This window comes from Marmota flaviventris, chromosome 8, assembly GCF_047511675.1.
Source record: "Marmota flaviventris isolate mMarFla1 chromosome 8, mMarFla1.hap1, whole genome shotgun sequence".
Lineage (NCBI taxonomy): Eukaryota > Metazoa > Chordata > Mammalia > Rodentia > Sciuridae > Marmota > Marmota flaviventris.
Genome location: NC_092505.1, coordinates 33,048,881 through 33,064,226, shown reverse-complemented (window position 1 = coordinate 33,064,226; position 15,346 = coordinate 33,048,881).

Sequence of the window (15,346 nt, the reverse complement as noted above, 5' to 3'; positions counted from 1 at the left end):
CACCAATTGAGTGTGCGTGTGTGTGTGTGTGTGTATACCCACAGAGAGATAGTTTTCCAATTTTTGTATTGTTCATGGCCTTTTCTAATTTACTTTCAGTTTTCTTTTTGGTTAATATTATTTAGAGGTTTTGTTTTGTGGTATTATTATATTTATTTTTTGTTTGTTTGTTTGTTTATTTTGCTGTTGTGGAGTTTAAAACCCAGGGCCTCACACATGCTAGGTAAGCATGCTACCACTGAGCTACACCTCAGCTCCTTATATCCAGTTTTCAAAATGTAATTTAGGTTGAATCATCTGCTGAAAGGAAGACAAGACAAAGAGAATTTAATATATCAGTATATACAAATACATTTCTTGATTTTAAAAACAGCATATAGTGTTAATATAGTTTTAATTTATTTTCCACCGAAGGAGTGGAAATATATATACTGCCATGCTAGTGTAAACTATTTTCCAATTTGTTCCTGTTAAATATTGGCTTATATTGTATTAAATGCTTTCCTATTTTCTCCTGGCCATTTTATTCTAATATTTTACAATGATTTAGTATGCTACTCCTAGCCTTAGTGAAAGAATATATTTCCCATGTTGTTATCTAGGTCATAAATGAGATTGTTATACAGAACTGGGCCAAGTCTCTGTAGAGCATTTTTTATAATGTCTTCCATTCTCACCCTGCACTACTGATAATGATATATCAGATCAGCCACCAACATACTCATTCTACTATTAATGGTGAGTCTAACAGTTCAGATGAACATTTGACATTTTTCCCAATATATTGATGGATATGTCATGTGTAACAGCATCAAAAGTTTGCTAATATGAAGATTGAAAGTATTTATTATTTTTATTATAACCTCCAAAGCCATTATTATGGCATAACAAGATATTTTTAATCTTTGAAAAAAAAAATCCAGTGACATATATTTCTCTACCCATTAGATAATGCTGTTGTTTTTCTGTTAAGCACCAGCACAAGATATAAATTATAGTTTTCAGCATAACATTTTTCATCATTTTTTTTCTTTTAGTCTTCAAATATCTTGTTGATGCTCAGTGAATTGTAAGAAACAATGTTTGCTTGCTTCTTTTATTATTCAAATCATCTGTGTCTAACAGGATTAACAAATTAAGAATCTATAAACTTGGGTAATCTCTTTAAATTCTAATCCATTCTCTATTCCATCTACAAGGGTTTGTTTGGCTGATTTTGAATTTATTCTATTGATTCCAATTTTAATTAAAGATATGATCAAATAAGCAACATTAGAAATCTTTGCATTTGTTATTGTCATCCGGCTTTATCTAGTTTCCATCACCTGTTATTCAGGCCTACTATGTAAGAATGTTTTACAATTCCCTTTATGTCATGTGTAATTGTGCTACATTTTTTAAAATTTATTTTTTATTTCATTTCCAAATATTCCACAATATTTTTACTTTTTGATATATTAGTAGCTTGCTTCCCTTTATGGCAGATTTCATGAGTTAAACTTCTAGACTATGAACTTAATCAAATACATTTATTATATCATCTTAAAGATATAAGGAGTGAGTCCATATAGTTCATGTCTTTCTTAATAATAATGGTTGTTTGGACTGAACAATTTTCCCAACATTAGAGAGAAGGGAGAAAGAAATATATTTTAACTTGGAAAGAAAAGGGTTGATAACAATAATACCACAGAATGATTTTTATTTTTCCTCTAAGTAACTTCAACAAAATCAAATAATGAAAGTATACCAAAAAATGTTTTGTTTTTTTTTTTGTGGGGGGTGCTATAAAAGGATACTTTCATACATAATTCAACATGTTCAAAATGTACATCATCTTTTTTCTGCATTAGTCTGGTTTAGGAGTTTTAAATTTTGTTTATATATTCAGAATAACTCCAAATATGTAAAATCAAATTTTTTAAAAAAGATATTGCAATGTATGACAGGTAAAGAAATGGTCTTCGGGGGTTATTGTTAACAATTATGCAACAAACTGGACAACACAGTAGAAATTGGTAAATTCCTAGAAACAACCTGACAAAACTGATTCAAGAAGAAACTGTGAAAGAGACTGATAAAAAAAAAACTAGATTACATTAGTAACCAAACACTTCCCAATATTAAAAAATAAAAAAAAACAGAGCCAGAGAGCTTTAACATTAATACTATTATATATTCAATGAAGAATTGATATCAATATTTCTTAAAAGGAGAAATACTTTCAAAATCATTTTATGAAACCTGCATCATACTGATAAAAGATACCCCGAAAAGCAAAAACTACAGGTAAATATCCCTGATTAACATAGATGCAAGAATCCTGAGTTAAATACTAGTAAATTTAATTCAAAAACACCATGTCCAAGTAGAATTTATCCTGGAAAGTAAATACAGTTCAAAATACACAAATGAGTCAATCTGGCATACCACATTAACAAAATGAAAGATAAAACCCACATCATCCTCTGAACATAGAAAAATATTTCACAAAATTCAACATTCATTCATAATAAAACTAAAAATTTCAACAAAATAGGCATAAAATAGACTTATCTCAAAATAATTAAAACCATACATTTAAAACCCACAAATAATATCTTAATCAATGAGGAAAATCAGAAGGATTTTTCTCTAACACCCAGCACAGGACAGGTTTACCCACTCCAAAACACTTTGATTCAACTAAGTACACTATGAAGAGCCAAAAAAATTAGACAAGGATATAAAACAAAATGCATGCAAAACAGAAGGAAAATTATCTTTGCAGTAGCATGAACTTATATGAAGAAAGCCCTGAAGATTCCATAAAAAAAATTCATTATGAAGCTGGGGAAAAAAAGACAGTCAGTGTAGGTAATGAATGTTTGGATCAGGAAGATGGAGGATGATTCAAAAGGGAATAAATGCTAATACCTCCAGAGCACTTCCCCCTCCTCCAGTCTGTTGCCATGATTACCTACCTCCAGGAAATTGTTTCTCCCTGCAAGGAGTTGTTAATCAATGTCCCCTGGTGACTCCCTTCCTGCCTGTACCCCTGGGTGGCTTTATTCCTGCCCTTGGATCACTCCACTTTTTGGGTCACATAGGCAGGATGAGAGAAGGAAGGGACACAAGAAGAAAAGAAATCTAAAATCTATAAAAGGGGCAAGACACCCCTACTCCCTCAGGCACCAACTTGGACCCCCTCCTCTGCGCAAGAGCGCTCTCTCTCTCTCTCTCTCTCTCTCTCTCTCTCTCTCTCTCTCTCTCTCTCTCCTTTGTTCTATTCCTAATACTTTTTTGCTCTTGTCTTGGTGACTTGCAGATGTTCAGTCTTCAGCACTAAGAGAATAAGGCTCAAATTGACCTGATTCTCAACAGCAGCAGGACTTATCTCATGCCCAATGTAAAAACTAATTTTAAAAGGATGTAAGATTCAACTTAAGATGTGACACTGTAAAACAATTAGGAGAAAACAATACAGGCTTTTGTCTTTGGGAAATAATTATATAATGGCACAAAAAATACAGGCATCAAAAGCAAAAATAAGCAAGTGGGGTTTACATTCAGCTAAAGAACTTTGTCCCAGCAATGGAAACAGTAAGCAGAGTGCAAAGGGAATTCATTGAATGGGGGAAATTTTTTTTCAAACATTATACCAAAACAGACAAAGAACTCAACCCAATAGAAAAACCAAAGAACTCAATTAAAAATGGGTAAATGACTCAATAAACATTTATTCAAAGCAGAAACAGAAATGGCTAATAGCTATATGAAAAGGTACTAAATGGGATGAATCATCAGAGAAGCACAATAAAACACAGGGAGATCTCACCTCACACATTTGAATGACTGTCATCAAAATTATAAAAGATAGCAAGTGCTAACTGGGATGTACCAAAGAAAGGGAATCCTGGTACACTGTGATAGTGTTGTAAAGTGACATGGAAAAGAATATGGAGTTTCCTTAAAAAATTGAAAAGCAAACTGCCATTTGATTCAGCAACCCCATTTCTGGGCATATATAGGAAAAAAAAAAAAAGAAAACTTGTATCTTGATGAGATATCTCCATTCCTAGGTTCATTAAAGCATTATTCACAAGAGTCAAGACAAGCAAACAATCTAAATATCTATCAATGGATGAAGAACATTTAGCATATTTGTACAATGAAACAGTATCCAACCTAAGAAAGGAGTAAATCCTAACATTTGCATCACTGTGGATGAACCTAGGGAACAGTATTCTAAGTGAAATGAGTCTTACACAAAGCAATAAATTCTACATGATCTCACTTATAGATGCAATTTAAACTGGTCAAACTCATAAGAATAGAGCAGAGTGGTAGTTACCAGAATTGAGGGTTGTGGGAAATAGAGACTCGTCAAAGTATAATGCTTCAGTTATATATGATGAATAAATTCTTGAGATCTAACCTACCTAGAGCATGGTGATTATAATTAATGATATTGTACTTGTAATCTGTTAAGGGTATATCTTAAGTATCCTAACCATATGCACACACATCAAAAGGTAACTATGTAAGGTGATGAAAATGATAACTACCTTGTTTGAGGTGAGAATTTCTCAATCTACACATAAAACAAACCATGGAGTTTACAAGCTAAACGTATATAGTTTTTATTTGTCAATTATACTCCAAAAAAAGGCAGGAAAAAAAAGGAAAAGTAATTGTAAAGAAGTGAAAAATAAATTACTGACTTTCTATACTAAATATTTTATAACACCACCCTCTCTAAGATGACATGCTATCTACTATATTACAGCAATAAAATGTTAATGTTGCTTATATGAAAACATCCCAAAATTTCCAAAGAAAATTAGTATCAAAGTAATACCACATCAGTCATGAAAAGTGTATTGATGAATAAATAACTCATGACTAATGAATTGATCACATTCAACCAGATATCACTGCTTGTTGCCTATAAACAGTGGTGAATGTTGTATAATCTATTAACCTATGAAAAAAATAAAAGATTTTATATTTATTAGCTACTGTAGAGTAAAATATCTTCTACTGATTCTTCTTGAAAATTACAGTTTTCTGAGTCTTTGCAGGTTCATCTTCTGTTTCCATATCAATATATTGGAGATGAGCTATAGACAGATGATCTGTTCACATTTAGTTCTGAGCCATTATTCGAAGTTCAGTTGACCATACATTTGTCTATTCTTTAGATTTATAATAATTTTTTGTCACATAGTGAATGTTTCATAAGTTTATATTAACTAAAACATTGCAATGATGATAGACAGGAACAAAACAGAAAAGCTGATTATAAAAGGAAGGTTTAATGAACGTGGAACAACAAGAATTCTTACATGCTAGTGTGGGAATACAGTTTGCTAAAAGCACTCTGGGTACCTGTTTAATAGAAATGACTAAAGCAAATCATGTGACCCAGGAATCCTACTCCTTGATCCATACAAAACAGAAATGTATATATGTATGCACAAAAAGGCTCATTTAAATATAATCCAAGAGGAATTATCTATTATAATCAAAGATAAGAACTAACAAAATGACCATCAATATGAAATAGACAAAACATGATGTATTCATTCAGTGCTATTGTAAAAGCAACAAAAAAGTATATTACATAATCACATTAGGAAAATCTCACAAATGTAATTTTGAACAATGAAAGTCAGATTTGTAAAAGTATACACATTATGATTTCAATTACAAAATTTTGAAAAGAGGCAAAAGTAAGCTTTGATTAGAATTAAGAATAGTAGTTACTTTTGAGGAGGACAGTGTGAGGACTTAATTGAAGCAGACAAGAGAGAGGCTTCTGGATGCTGAGAATAGGCTTGGTTACATGGATATATATATATATATATATATACATATATATACATATATATGTATATATATATACATATATATTATATATACATATATTATATATACATATATTATATATACATATATTATATATACATTATTTATATATTATATATACACATATATACATATATATACACATATATAATATATATTATATATACACACATATATAATATATATTATATATACACATATATGCACACATATATGTATATGTGTGTATATATGTGTATATATATGTGTGTGTCCTGCCAAACAGCATTGAATGTACTGTTTTCCTGTATTTGTAATTTATTTTTAAACTGAATTTTCTAACTATTTATTGCTTGCAGGTACACAATTGCCTTTTGTTTATTGGCTTTGTATCCACAGCCTGACACTTTTTTTATTCTGATTTTATTGTATATAGAAGCTATACCTCATAAACATTGCATTTGCAGTTGCAGACCACCTCAATAAAGCAAACGCTGCAATAAAGCAAGTCACAAGATTTTTGGTTCTCACCACACATAAAAGTTATGTTTACACTACATTGTACTTTATTAAGTATTCAAAAGTATTACCTCTAAAGATGTTCATGGCTTAATTAATTTCTTTTTTGCTAAAAATATCTTACATTCATATGAGCTTTCGGTGAGTCATAACATTATTCCTGGGATAAGGTCCTATCTCAGCATTGATGGCTGCAGGCTGAACAGAGTGGGAATTGATGAAGGTCGAGTGTCTAGGTCAGTTTCTTAAAATAAGAGGACAATGAAGTTTGCTGTGTTGATTGACTCTTCCTTTAATGAAAGTTTTCTCTGTAGTATGCAATGCTATGTGATAGCATTTCACGCACAGCAGAACTTCTCAAAACTGGCAACAATCCTCTCAATTCTTGGCACTGCTTTATCATCTAAGTTTATGTAATAGTCTAAACATTTTGTTGTCATTTTAACTGTGTTCACAGCATCTTCCCCAGAAATAGATTCTTCTCAAGAAAACACTTTTCTTTACTTATCCATAAGAAAAATTCCTCATCCACTGAAGCTTAATCAGGAGATTGCAGCAATTCAGTCACATTTTCAGACTTCACTTTGAATTCTAGTTCTCTTGCTTCTATTCCATTTCTACCACATCTGTAGTTACTTCTACTGGTATAGAACTCCTCAAAAGAATCCAGAAATGTTGGAATCAACTTCTTCCAAACTGTGTTAATGTGGGTATTTAGACCTCTCATGCAACATAAGTGTTCATAATGGCATCTAAAATGGGGAAACATTTATGGGGATTGTCTGTTTACTTTGTCCACAGCCGTCAGAAAAATCACTATCAATTCTAGTTGTAGTTTTATGAAATGCATTTCATAAAATTTCATTTAAATAATAAAAGTTGAAATTACTCGATTCTCCTGATCCACAAGCTGCAGAATGGATGTTTTATTAGCAGGCATGAGAACAATGTTAACCTAATTTTTTATCTCCATCAGAGCTCTTGGATGATCAGCTGAATTTTCAATAAATTGTAATATTTAAAAAAAAAAAATTAACCTGTCAGTAGATTTCATCAAAGAACTTAAATATTCAGCTAACCCTGCTGTCATTCAGGTTATGATTTGTTTTTTTCAATTTACAGAGCACAGGTAGAGTAGATTTAGTATAATTTTTAAGGGCCCTAGATCTTTTGGAAAGGAATGAACACTGTCCTCAACTTGATGCTAATAAAATTATCTTCAATAATGTTTCATAAGCCCTGAATAAGATAATCAGCCTATCCTTTGAAATCTTGAACCAGGCATTGACTTCTCTCTAGCTATGGATTCTAAGAAGGGTCTGTTTCATCTACATTGAATAGCTGTTACATAGAGGAGCCACCTTCATCTATTATCTTAGCTGGATGTGCTGGCCGAGGCTTCTACCTTAGCACTTGCTGTTTCACTTGTGCTTTTGTTATTTTATAAAGATGACTGTTTCCTTAAATATTATATATCAACCTCTGAAAGCTTCATGTTTTTCTTCTACAGCTTCTTCACCACCTTCAACATTCAAAGAAACAAAGAGAGTTAGGTCTTAACCCTGGGTCAGGCTTTTGCTTAAGGGAATGATGTGGCTGCTTTGATGTTCTCATCCAGACCACTAAAACTTTCTCTATATCAGCAGTTAATCTGTTCTGCTTTCTTATTACCCTTCTTTGTGTTCAGGAGTAGCAATTTTAATTTCCTTTGAGAACACTTCATTTGCATTTGGCTTATTTATATATTTATATAAAATGTAAATAATATATATATATATTTATATATAAATATAATAATATAAATATATTTATTTATATTATTTATTTAGGGCATTTATATATTTATAGATAAATGAATTTGTCCTCTAATTTTAGCTCATATAATATTCTTGAAAGTTTTTAATATCAATTATATTACCTTCATAAAATTGTCAGCTTATCGCTTTTTCTGTTCTTCACAAAATATTATGTAACATAGGGAATATTTCTTCCTTGGACATTTGATAGAATTGGCTGATAAAATCATGTAGAGTAGCCAGGCATGATGGTACATGCCTGTAAACGCAGTAAATAAGGAGCCCGAGGAGGAAGATAGCAAGCTGAAGGTCAGCCCCAGCAATATAGTGACTCCCTGTCTCAAAATAAAAAAATAACAAAAAAAAAAGTGTGCTTGAGATGTAGCTTAGTGGTAGATTACCTCTGGAAACAACTCCAAATAATGCAAAAAAAAAAAAAAAGAAAAAGTAATCTGGGACTGATGTTTGTATTTACAAAATGTGTGCTTTTTTTTTTTTTTTTTTTTTTTTTTTACAGTGTATTCATTTTATATAGTTATGTATCTATCTGGTTATTCTCTTCTATCAATCTTCAAATCCAAACTTTTTAAAAATTGTTCAATGTTCTGTATTTTCAGATGTATCAATGTAATATATCTTACATTATTTTCCCGGGAACTTATAGTATTTATTGCTAGTTACTTTGTTTATTTCATGTACACAATAAGGTTAATGTTAATTGTTTTAAAATGTTACTTAGGATTAATTCTTCTCTAATTTTCATTTTTTCATCTACTTTCATTAAGCTTACTGTATTAGTTTTTTTTATACCTTTATTTGATTTACTTATTTTTTTGTGGTGATGAGGATTGAACCCAGGGCTAGGCAAGCACTCTACTGCTGAGCCACAACCCCAGCCCCTGTATTAGTTTTAATATGAGGTTGAGTACAAGTCATTCAATTATGATCATTGTAGCAATGTGTTAATTTAAAATTCAATATGGATAATATTTTTCAAATTTACTAAATTCTTCATTATGCATTTGTAAGAATATATAAGAAAGAAGAGCAAACAAACATTTGGAAATGAAATGTAACCTGAGATGTCTTGATGCAAGGGCAAGACCTCTGGAAAGTGGAAAGAAGACATTTCAAGGTTGAAAGATTGCCGCAGTCCGGCTGCAGCAAAATAACCGGGGGTGACGAACAACTTGTGTACATTGATACAGCAGGAGTGGGAGCCATTTATTGTAGGACAGGAGGGGTATATATACATTCCACACAGCTTATCTTAATTAATATAAACTAGATACAGCAGTCAACCAATAAGGAATCTCCACACTTAATGGCTCCCTGGTGTTACTTCACAAACCACTCCCTCTGGCAAAATGCCAGGCGTCATCTTGACTTGTTTACAGACCCTAACAAAAGATGCCAAAAATTTGTTTGCTATTTGTAGAGAGAGCTTGAGATATCAGCTAGAGTTTGGCACTACTATGAAAGTGACCAATATCACATTAGTAAAAACACTAAGATAAAACTAAAGCCACCGTATTTTACCTTTCAATATGAAGACATTTTGTGTAAGCTTTGGATTTTCACAGCTGAGCTGATTTCTTGAAAAGAAGTGTGAATGATAATAATGTCTTTAAATCAGTACATTTAAAATACATAAGAAGCTAAGCTCCTAATTCTTGCTCTGATTTTGTTGACTAAAATATCAACCTTACGGAATTTAGATCAATGAAGAAACCTTAAAATTAAGCCATTTTACAATCCATTTAATGTTTAAATTCCCATAACAAGAGTTTGACTATCTTTCTTGGCCAATAAATTGCTATTTTCTAGAGTAGTACATTCTACTTTTGGATTTTACTGTTTGTTCACCTAACCATTATTCAATCATCAGCTGAATTCTGTGTCTCAGTATGTTTACCCATTCGTGCTTGCTTTAGTCTTTTCTCTGAGACACTTTTTCTCAATGATGAACATCATTAGTGGCATCACAAATTCTCACACTATAACTCCATATTCTCTATCTCAATTTCTATTCTCTGAATATAATTCAACTTTTATGAATCCATAGTAAAAGTACCATATGCAAAACTAATTTTTCAGGAGTTCTCTCATCAATGTTGCTAATTATATGGGATTTTTCCCACATTTTTAATTGTGAAAACATTGATGCATTATGGTTATACATAATGGTGAGATTTATTGTTACATATTCATATAGCACGCAATATAATAGAAAATTTGGCCAATATCATTCTCCAATATTTCCTTTTTCCCTCTTTCCCTGATCCCTTTCCTCTATTCTATTAATCTCCCTTCAATTTTTACAAGACTCACCCCACCTTTCCTTTCCCTCTTCTCTAGCTTCCATATATGAGAAAAAACAAACAATTCTTGACTTTCTGAGTTTAACTTATTTCATGTTCTCCAGTTCCATCCATTTTCCTGTAAATGCCATAATTTTATTTTTCTTTATGGCTGACATTTTCTTTATCCATTTATCCATCAGTGGACCCCTAGACTGGTTCCATCATTTGGTTATTGTGCATTGTGCTGGTATAAACATGAGAATGCATGTATCATCACAGTATGATGACTTTAATTCTTTAGGAAAAATACTGAGGAGTTGGATAGCTGTGTCGTAAGATGCTTCTATGCCTAATTTTTTGAGGAACCTCTACATTGCTATCCATAGTGGTTATACTAATTTACAATCCTACCAATTATAAATGTGTTCCTTTTTCCCCCATATCCTCTCCAGAATTTATTACTGCCAAACACAATATTTTGCTAGCTGGACTGAGATGACATTCGTTTTGGGGGGGTGCAAATTCCACTGTTTCAAATACAGTCAATCATTCCTTTTGCATAAAAAATATAAAGTGGCATGAGTTCTTTAAAACAGAATACCAATTTGACTCATACATTTTCTATAGCAGCTTCTTTCCATATACGTTCCTTTCTATAAAAAAAAATCTTCCCCTATACTAGGATATTCAGTTCAAGTTACAGAAAATAATAATTTCTTCTTTGGCTAATTTTTATTGGAATATGTTTCTTATCTCATTCATTCTCTCATCAAATATGTGGCATTCTAATGTCGAACAGTCTCTGGGCTATGTAATGGAATCACCAAAAGAAGAAAGCAAAGTTTATGCCCTTAGAGATTTGCCAAACGGGGGTGTCTATATTACAATGTAATAAGTGCTATAAATAAGAATATATGAGTAATGAATATATGAGGGATTATTAACTCTGTCTCAGGGAACCTGAAATATGAAGGAATATTTCATCTGAAAAATGCATGGGAATGATGAGAAATAATCTATCTGAAAAGGAACCAAGTGTCTGACAGGTCATAGTAGCTGCATAGAAAAAGCGAAGGAGGTATGATAACTTCAGGGGTTAAACAAGCTGAAATCCTCTTCTTACATATCTCATATTTGGATTTGCAGGTTTCTATTTTTATTTGCCTGTTTTTTTGCATGTTACTGAGTCTCTTTCTTTGTAAAGTACTTGCAGGATTAGCAGTTTTTGAAGACATTGGAGAAAAACAGATAAGAACATCTTTCCACTTTTATCTATGGATTAACATATGGAGGAAGTGGTATAATTGTGGTTTTGTCCCAGTAAGAATAGCCTATTTTCAAGATTTTGTAAATGTTCTTCACTAATAGGATGTACAAAATAGGGACTGTGAGGTGACTGAATTTTCATTCCACTAGCAAAATAATAAGAACGCAAAACTGAACCAATCTGTGATACTAGCAAGGACCTTGTGGTATTCTAATTGAGATGGGCAGTGTCACTGAATTGATAAAACATGTCAGCACAGTTTTATATTAATAAAGATAAAATCCTTTGTAAAAGCCTTAGCATTAGTACTTTTAGCAGTAACAGCTGTCTTTGCTTTAGCAGCTGTTTCATGTAGGTGACAGGATGACAGGAGAACAATCAGGGGTTTATTTCTGGTTGAATTTTAGTTTCTTCTTTCATTTGTGTGTTATTGTTTGAGAAAAGTATACCCATATTCTCTGCTTTGTCAGCAGTCTTTCTTTACAAGTTTTTGAAGTTTGTTACAGATAGCTAAGAAACCGAACTTTTAAAAGCTATTCATTATATGTACATAATGTCCTCTATGACTTTGAGTTTGAAATAACTAAAACAAAGTTATCCATGCTTAAAAATTGGTTTTGCACATATATGTGCGTGTGTATGCGTATGAGTGTGTATAAACCATATATATATATATATATATATATATATATATATATATATATATATATATATATATCACTGAGTGCCAGAAATGCACGAGAGAGATAAGATATCTATACACACACACACACACACACACACACACGTGGGGGGAGTGAATAAACTAGGTTATACCTATTTTAACCTGCATAATTAATGCTGTTGTAGAATTGTGTCACTCTCTCTCACTAGTGCATTTCTGGCACTCAGTGATTGTTGAAACAAAGCAGAACAATGGGCTTTCAACTCTAAAGAGAGTAAAATAATTCTATTGTTTTGAAAGAGTGAATTACTTTAAGCGTAAGATATTAATCCCACATTATTATCAGTTGGTGAATTTTATGAATTTTACTGGGGAAGTAAAGGAAGACATTTTTAAGCCACTTTAATACTCAGGGTCTAGGATACTGACTAGCTCACTACTGAAGGACTTTCTCAAATGATACCAGAGAACAAAAATTGTTAATGTCACAGCTAATCACCTTTGGAACAAAACTTCAACAGATGATTCTGGATGTTGTCTGCACAAACTTACGCAGTAATAATTGAAAACTAAACAATGTGGCCAATAGAAGTTACTTCATAAGGCAGTGATGATAGGTAGTCACTCCTTTTAAAGCAACAGAAAGTGCAAGTCAAATGCTAGATGAATTTTACAGCTCTATGTACATGGAAGAGAAGGGACTGTAATCATAGTACATAATGCAAATCATCACATAGAGTTTCAAAAACAAAACATACATACAGTCTTTTCTGCAATAATGGGCAGGATGCTTCTAACGTCTTTGAAATGATGTTTATTGAATGTCTTTCATATAGAATTCATATATTGTTTTAAATGCATCATTCTATTTAATTTTCACAAGAAATATGGCAAGGTAAGAAATTATTATCTTCATTTAATAAATAAGTTGTTTTGCAGGAAGGCTAAATAATCTAAGATGGATAGCAGCTATGTTCAATATTCTGTATTACATTATTACGAGGGCAAAACTATGCTGAACATATGGTTTATAAAGCTACATAAATTCATACTGTTATTTGGTTAAGAATATAATTGTCAATGTGTTCAAATGAATATGGCAGAGTAAATCTCATTATTAAATATAATTTTGATGAAATGATAAAAAGATTAAAAAGATTATATTTTTTGCTTGTACTTTTTTAAGTTTTATGCAACTATCAAACATTCATTGTGTAAAGTTAGATTTGTTGATAGAACAAGTTTCAAAATTAAAGTAAATTTTATGATCATATAATTCCCAAAGATATGTAGCCAAAGTAGAATATCATTTTAGGACAGCTAAGTTCTCAATGAATGTGTATCGTGGGGGCTTAGATAAGAAAGAAGTGGGGTCTTTAAATTTTTTTAGACTAGTAATTGATGATGCATATTTTCATAATAGTACCATTCAGAGAATGGGTTTATTTAAGCGAATTTTTGGTTTATTTTATAAAGCATTCAAACATTAAATTATTAAGAATGTTTTATTATGCTACTTTCCACATACAATCTTCTCCCTTTTAGCCATAAGAACATTCATAAATATTTTTAAATTGGGCTGACAGTAAGAATAGCAAATGATGTTTTTAAAATGTAATTATTATAAATGTGAGTAAAAATACATACTATAGTATGCTTTATCTCTCTATATATCTTAAAAGAACAAAAGCAAGAAGAAATTCTATTTTAAGAGATGCAATGCACATTAATTGAATATAGTTAGTTAAAATAGAAATGTATGAATCAGGAATATTATAAAGATAATCTGAATAACCTTGAACTCTATGTCTTCCATCCTTCACTCGTGCATTCAAAACTACTTGTAGAGCAGCTATAATATGGAAGTACTTTACTAGAAATATACTCCGACCCTCAAGTGTAGCACATCATACTGACAAATCCAGGCTCAATAAATTAATGAGTACTTGGATAAAATTGTTGTAAGACTTGGGAGTGTGTAGGTTGAGATTCTAACCAAGATTTTCATTCCATAAAAAGCTTTGCAGAACAAGGGATGCTAGAACTAAGACCTGGGGGATATTAACTCAGGGAAGGGTTCAGTGTGGGGACAGGAGAAGATAGAAATGTTTTTTAAAAATAAATAAATATATAAATAAATAAATAGCATTGTACACACATTTAGAGATGAGAGAAAGGTATGTTCAAGAAAGTTAAAAGACAAGTTCAGTTTTTGTAGCAAAGTTTTCTACAAGAGGAAAGAAATTAGAGTGGAGAGATAAATATGAGAAAAGTTTACAAAGAGCTTTTAAATCATGATAAGAATTTAGTTTTATCTTTAAAACAATGGGGAATCAGAACTAATAGGCAATATCTGATTTGTATTTCAGAGACATTGTGTCAGAGCACAAAAAGCAGTGGACATTATAACACCTAGGAAACTTCAGCAGTGATTCAAGTCAGAGACTAACTGTCCTGAACTAGGTTAAGGATGAAGAGCATAGAAAGTGGATAGATTGGAGAGCTTTGTGGTTTAGAGAGAACCTATTAACAAAACACAAGGAGAAAGAAAGTAAAGAAGAATGAGTTTCTGGTTTGAGCAACTAGATAAATGCAGTAAGCATTGGCTGGAAGCGGTCTTCCAGGAGAAAAATTGATAAGGACAATGATGAATTCAATTTTAAAAATGGTGTGTTTGACGTGTTGGCAGTGTACTCCGTGCTCAGTTTGCTAAGGCTGGTATGCACTGTCGGCTTATGACAACTTTCTCACAATTCTGGAGTTTAAGAAGTCTGAGATGAAGATGTTGGCAGTGTTGTGTGTTTCTGGAAGCCTCTCTCCAGGGCTTCTAGATGTCCATTTCCTTTCTGTGTCTTCAAGTGCTCTTTTGTATAGATGTATGTCCTTGTTTCCTCCTCTTCTGTCATACATGTCACATAGGGTAACAGGGCTCTCAACCTCATTTAACCTGAACTCCTTGGTGAAGGCC